The sequence below is a fragment of the Hipposideros armiger genome, unplaced genomic scaffold (genome assembly GCF_001890085.2).
Source record: "Hipposideros armiger isolate ML-2016 unplaced genomic scaffold, ASM189008v1 scaffold_49, whole genome shotgun sequence".
NCBI classification, from domain to species: domain Eukaryota; kingdom Metazoa; phylum Chordata; class Mammalia; order Chiroptera; family Hipposideridae; genus Hipposideros; species Hipposideros armiger.
The window spans coordinates 1,952,088-1,958,731 of record NW_017731399.1 but is presented as its reverse complement, the minus strand read 5'-3'; the positions used below and the strand labels follow the sequence as shown (position 1 = coordinate 1,958,731).

Genomic DNA, 6,644 nt, shown 5'->3' with positions numbered 1-6,644 from the left:
TGGTGAGGGGATAGGAATGGCCTGATGACCTTGAACAGTTAGGGCTCTAAGCTGGCTTTGGGTGCACTGGTCCTGGCAAATGTTTAATGCTGATTCTTTCTTCCATAGGTTTTCTTCTGGATTCTTCTGAGGTTTCTTTCTCCAGGGAACTCTCTCCTGCATGTCCTTCCACTTTCCTCAAGCACAGGAAGCTATCTCACCTCCAGCTTCTTGCTGGTACCTCCCAGCATCTTCTAGCCAGCCTTATCAGACAGACACAGGCCATCCTATATTTGCCCACACTGGCCCCAGGAATCTCTCAGTCATCCCTTGCCCAGAGACACTCAGGGCATATAGACCCAGCCCAGCACAACTGTTTCTTCAAGGGGCCCCGTGGCAGCCCCCTCCTTATGTAGCTTGAGGGAAAGGAGGCAGCAGATTCTCCCTCCTGCCTGGTGGAGAGCAAGGACCCAGCACCACAACAGTTCTCTCCAAAGACATGGCTCCACAAATGCCCTTCCTATCTCTCCATATCTGGAAACTTTTCACATCCTCAGACTGGACAAGGGTTCGTTCATCTTGGAACTGGTTCTTTAAAATTCATCAAGTCTGTACTTGGTGATGTGGCTTCATATCTATTGTGCTTTGGTGTCTCAGTCGAAACTTTAATTTGAATATCCTGATACACTGTTTAGGGAGTTAGAAGGTAGATAATGATTATAAAGGGGCACAGGCTGTCTATATTGCCTAGCTGTAAAGAAGAAATTGCTGCACCCCTACAGCAGGCTGTGTGACTCCCCAAAGAACTGAAGGGCAGATACTACTTTTTTTTGAGTATCTGCCATATGCCTGGCTCTTGTGAGGTGGGTGCTACAACTCTAAGTCCCTCTTTATTGATGAGGAAACTGAGGCAGTTAGCATCATTGGATTCAATCCAAGCAACATTTATTGAGTCAGGCTGGAAGACAAATAGGGACCTGAGATGAAATCCCTGCATTTAGGGAGGTCACTGTCCCTTGGGGAGGCAGGCAAGGGCAAGTCAAGGACAACAGGTTAAGGAGCAGCTAGCTACCTTATCTTCTGAGGGAAAATAAAACCCCATTTTGGCGAGGCATATACCATGGTTTTGTGACCATCTTATTACTTTCCTCTCCCAAAGTTTGTTCTCATGTTAACATTTTAATCTTTTTAATTTGCCTCTGTTGTTATTTATTTATTTTAAATTACAGTTGATGTACAATATTATATTAGTTTCAGGTGTACATCAACATTTTAATCTGTGACAGCAGTCCTGGCCCCTCTGATCCCCAATGGTCAGCTGACAGTGTATAAACTGCTTTTCCCTCAGCCATCTTGTGGTTGCCTCTCTTAGATGACCAAGAGGCTACCCTGGGGTGGTTGCCACGTCCTCAGGGGGCCTTTTTATAACTGGTGCCCATTACAGTCACTCAATACCAGCTTCTCCCATCCTTCCTGTTAGTAGAAACCCTGGCAAACCCGCCACTGGCCTCACAGCAGATTTAAGCTCCCGAAGGCCCCAAACCCTTTTTTTCCAGTCCTATTTTCTGTGGTATTTATAGCCCGAATGTGAAGGGTGTTATTATTCTCCTTCTCTACCTTTCTTTGCTTGAAATAAAGACTCAGTCCACCCTTCTATTAAGCCAGATTTGCATAACACCTCCTGGCAAGAAACCTCCTTGGGGTCCAGGGACTAGAGCCTCTGAACTCTCGTCTTTATACTATGCAGGGTTTCTGAAAAAGCTCTATTCTTCTTTGAAGGCACAAGAAACCAGGAGAGACTTAGCTCAAATGCATTCCCTTCAAGTAGCTGAGCCTTTGCATTTCTAAAGCAGCTTCCAGCCCACGCTCTAGAGACTTCCCTTCCCTCATTAGAGGGGAGTGGAGGGGAGCCCAAGGTCACCACTTGTGGGTCTCACGAAATAAGCTTGAGTGAAGCATTCAGCTTCTCGGGGAACTGATTTTCAAGGCCTGATCAGATACCCCACCTGCATCAGGTAGGTGTAGGAGTAGGCATCCCCCTGCAGTTAGACTCCATCCCTGACTGAGCTCCCCACCCCTTGGTGACTCATATGGGTCCCCTGGAGTCCACTTTCTACTCCTCCCACATACTGGACTGCGCTTCTTTAATAGGGCCTTGCAAAAAAGGGGTTTTCTTTCATCACAGACTATAGATAAACAATGGGATTTACTAAACCAGTTACATAAATACAAAAGCTGTTTACAAGTATAACAGGTAGGTGTGAATTTCATTTTGCTGCCAATTCCCCCTCTCTAGGAATTAGTAGTAGTAGTCTAGCCAGGCAAGGGGGCGCTAAACTAAGTCATTCCCATTCACCTTCACCTTCTTTACTTCAACATTTACTTGAAAAACACAAAAGTGTTAAGAATAACCTATAATTAAGAGGATAAAAAGACAAGCCACACTGGGAGAAAATATTTGCAAAACACATATCTGAAAAAGGACTTGTATCCAAATTACACAAGGAACTCTTAAAACTCAACAATAAGAAAACAAACAACCCAATTGAAAATAAGCAAAGATCTGAACTAACACCGCATCAAAGAAGATACACAGATGGCAAATACACATATGAAAAGATGCCCCCGCATCATATTTCATTAGGGAATAGCAAATTAAAACAACAGTGAGATACCTCTACTCACATACCAGAATGACTAAAATCCAAAACACTGGCTACATCAAATCCTGATGAGGATATGAAGCAACAAGAACTGTCATTCATTGCTGGTGAGGAATCAAAATGGTACCGCCTCTTTGGAAGACAGTCTGTCAATTTCTTACAAAGCTAAACATTCTCTTACCGTACAATCCAGCCATCACAGTCCTTGGTATTTACGCAAATGAGTTGAAACCTTATGTCCACCCAAAAGTTTTTAGCAATTTTATTCACAATTGCCCCCCAAATTGAAAGCAACCAAGAGGCCCTTCAACAGGTAAATGAATAAACAAACCGTGGTACTTTCAGACAATGGAATATTTAGCGATAAAAATAAATGTGCTATCAATCCATGAAAACACACGGAGGAACCTGAAATGCATATTACAAAGTGAAAGGAACCAGTGTGACAAGGCGACATAATACATATATGGTTTCCGTTACATGACATTCTGGAAAAGGCAAAAGCACAGAGACACTAAAAAGACCAGTGGTTGCCAGGGATTCAGGGAGGAGGGAGGGAGAGATAAACACAAGGAGCGCAGGGGATTATTAGGGCGGTAAAACTCTGTGTGATACTGTAATGATGTCTATATGACATGATACATTTGTCAGAACCCACAGTGCTGTACAACACAGAGTGACCACTAAGGTAAACTATGGACTGTAGTTAATAATATATCAATATTGCTTCATCGATGATAACAAATGTAGCATACTGATACAAATATTAATAGTGGTGGGAACTGTCAAGAGGGAGTGTGTCGCGAGAAGAAGGAGCATATGGCAAGTCTGTACTTTCTGCTCAATTTTTCTGTAAACTTGAAATAGTCTATTCATTTTTTAAAAGAGCTGTAATTCCATCCTTTTTCAATCACATAAAGTAAGAAGTAAAATTTCCAGCCCATTTCATTCACCCACTCTACACATCTCCAATAAGGTAACCATTGTTTATAATTTGGCGTGCATGCTTCCTGATTTTTTTTCCCTAAGTTTCTATAAATCTATCTACCTACCTACCTGCCTACCTACCTACCTACCTACCTACCTATTCGGCCTCACACATTAAAAAAATAAACAGGAGGGCCGGCCGAATGGCTCAGTTGGTTAAGAGCTCGCTCAAGAGTTTGAGCTCTGAGCAACAGCGGTTTGAGTCCAGCCCAAGCTGAGCAGCCACTGAGCTGTCAACAGGTAGCAGGATGGCTCAGCTTAAAAACAAACAAACAAACAAACAAACAAACAAATAAATAAATAAACAGGAGGGCCGGCCAAGTGGTGCGTTAGTTAAGAGCTGGCTTGGGACACCAGAGGGCCCCGGTTCACATATGATCCCACATATGAGGGCCAGTGACACTGCCCTCTACAGCTAAGATGCTGAACAACAGCTAAACCTGGAGCTGGGCTGCTGTGAGTCGCTGGCGATGGCATAGGCTGTAGCCCCTGCTGCAGTGGGTTGCCATGGGCTACCGTGTGTAGCCAGCAGCCAGCGTGAGTGGCCAGCAGCTGCTGTGAGCAGCCGTCCAGAAGCCAGCGACTGATCTGCCTCGCCCGGGAAGAGCACAATGGTGGTGCCAACTTGGGCCGGTGGGACGTCTTCCACAACTAGACTGAAGAACAAAAACAAAAAAAGCCATGTCTTGAGCAGTCCTATGGAGAAGCCCATGGGGAGAGGAACTAAAGTCCCCACCCCCCACCAACAGTCACGTGATTGATCTTGAATGCAGAACCTCCAGTCTCAATCCAGTCCTCAGAAACTGTCGCCCTGGCCAGTACATTGACTGCAACCTCGTGAGAGACCCTGAGTCAGAACCATCCAGGTAAGATACTCCTAGGTTCCTAACTCTCAGAAACTGTGTGAGATAATTACTTGTTGTTTTAAACTGTTAACTATGGGCCTAACTGCAAGGGATGCTGGGAAATAGTCTACTTGTGTCCTTCCAGAGGAAAGGGAAAGGGTTTAGTGCACACCATGGCATTTCTAGGATTTCCACTCCCACTTGGCAGAAACAAAGGTCAATTCCATCAACTCCTGAAATATGGAAAAGCCAAAGGTCTCACTTGTGGCTACTTGTTGCCTGTTTTACGTGCACCACAACAGCCCTGGACATCTAGAGGAAAGTAAGGAATACTAAACACCAAATGAACTGTTTATTTCATGTATTTTAATTATAACAATCATTCTATTTTGTGGGTTATTTTTCTTAAAGTGTCTACCAAATTGTTTACAAAACAACGGTAGTATATAGGATTTCAGTGTTGCAGGGGGAAATATGTATTTGTATGCCATGAAATAAAGAGTGGGAAGAAATATACCAAAACTTTAACTAAGGTTATGCCTGCCTGGTGAGATGGTCAGTGGCTTTCACTTATTTTGGGTGACAGTGTATTAGTATTTTTCAGTTTTTCTCAGATGAAAATATGTGTGTTATTTTGTCATCAGAGAAGATCATTATTTTAAAAGTAAAGATGATCATTATTAAAAATAATATTATAATATTATTTTATATTATTATAAAAAGCAAAACCCCAATTCCTCTGTATGTGTAAAAGCCTCCTAAAGTGAGCAGGCAGGGGGTGGGGGCAGTTGAGAAGCACCTGTTCTGTTCAGGTTGAGCCTGGATAACACTTGAACTCTGGGGAGCCCCCTCTGCATTTGTTAGTTCCCCAACCTCAGGGAGAACCCAGTCGACTGGCTTCCCAGGGTGACTGAATCTTTGATCCACTGCAGGGAGACTCACATTCATGCTTGATGTGGTCAGATCATTCTCTTTAGCTACTCTTTTCCCCCTTGGTGAATGGAAAACCTTTGTCTGCTAGGAAGGCTTCTCCCTAATGACTCCCCGCCTTCTCGGTTTCACAGCCACCTACGCAGAAACAAACCTTCCTTTCAGTTTATCAGAATCGCATTGAGTGGTAGCTTCCTCTGGGCCATGTACCCCTCAGGTGCCTGCTTTGTTGCCCCTCTTATCTGCCAGGCTCTGGGTTAAGCATCAGAGCTACAGGCTGTGGCTTAAAGACACAGGTCCCAGGTTCCAATACACACACACACACACACACACACACACACACCCGCCACTTCCTACCGTGTGATTTTGGGCAAGCCGCTTAACCACTTAGCCTTAGTTTCTTCATCTATAAAATGGGGCTAAAACTTTTCATAATGAACATCATGTATTTAAAGCATTTAGAGCAATGCATGGCACATAGTAAGAGCCGCCGTAACTGTTACGCATAGGAATCATGAAGTTAGACAGGATTCCTGCCCTCTTGGAGCTTACAGCTTAGTGGGGAAAGACAGACACCAAATACATAATTAGAGATGAAATGAGTGATAAAAAAAAGGAGTAGAATTCAACAACTAAAGAGGTAGGATTTAGCAGATGAAAAACTAGGGGCTTTAAAATGTTAAGCACCTTTGTCTAGGTCACTCTATTAGCTAAGTGGTGGAGCTGGGATTCAAACCTGATCTGTTTCGCTCCACGCCCTTACACTCATGGCCATATTGTGACCTTCATGAGCCAAAGGTACTTTGCCCCTTCCTCCATGAAAAATATTCAAAATTATATTTTTACAACTGAATTGATATAAAGTCAAAGGTAACCCAGGCTGGGTTATATTCATTTTTGTCCTTATGGTCCTAAAATAATTAAAACATTTTCATAGGATCCTAAAAATATCACAGACCCTAGCCACTGTTCACACTGCTTATCACAGGAAGCTAAATATTATATGATTCTGTGCCCCGCCCCCCCCCCCCCCCCCCCATAACCAGGAGCTTCTAGTCTAGTGGAAGGGATATAAAAACAAAACAACTAACATGAGTAACAAGATTTCCAGTTTATTTATTTATTTATTTTATTTATTTTTTTTAAAGATTTTTATTGGGGAATTGGGGGGATGGGAACAGTGCTGGGGAATTGGGGGAGGGGGAACAGACAAGTTGCTGTCGTTTTGTTCTTCAGTCTA

The 6,644-nt window shown here is 43.4% G+C and overlaps 1 long non-coding RNA gene across 1 annotated transcript in view; it reads left to right on the top strand.

The window, feature by feature from the left end:
- Positions 1-4,434: 4,434 nt before the first annotated feature.
- Positions 4,435-6,644, top strand: part of LOC109381553 (uncharacterized) — a 28,936-nt gene continuing 26,726 nt past the window's right edge. Inside the window, exon 1 of the long non-coding RNA XR_002123770.1 lies at positions 4,435-4,495. This is a non-coding gene — a long non-coding RNA (uncharacterized LOC109381553). The remainder of the gene's footprint in view (positions 4,496-6,644) is intronic.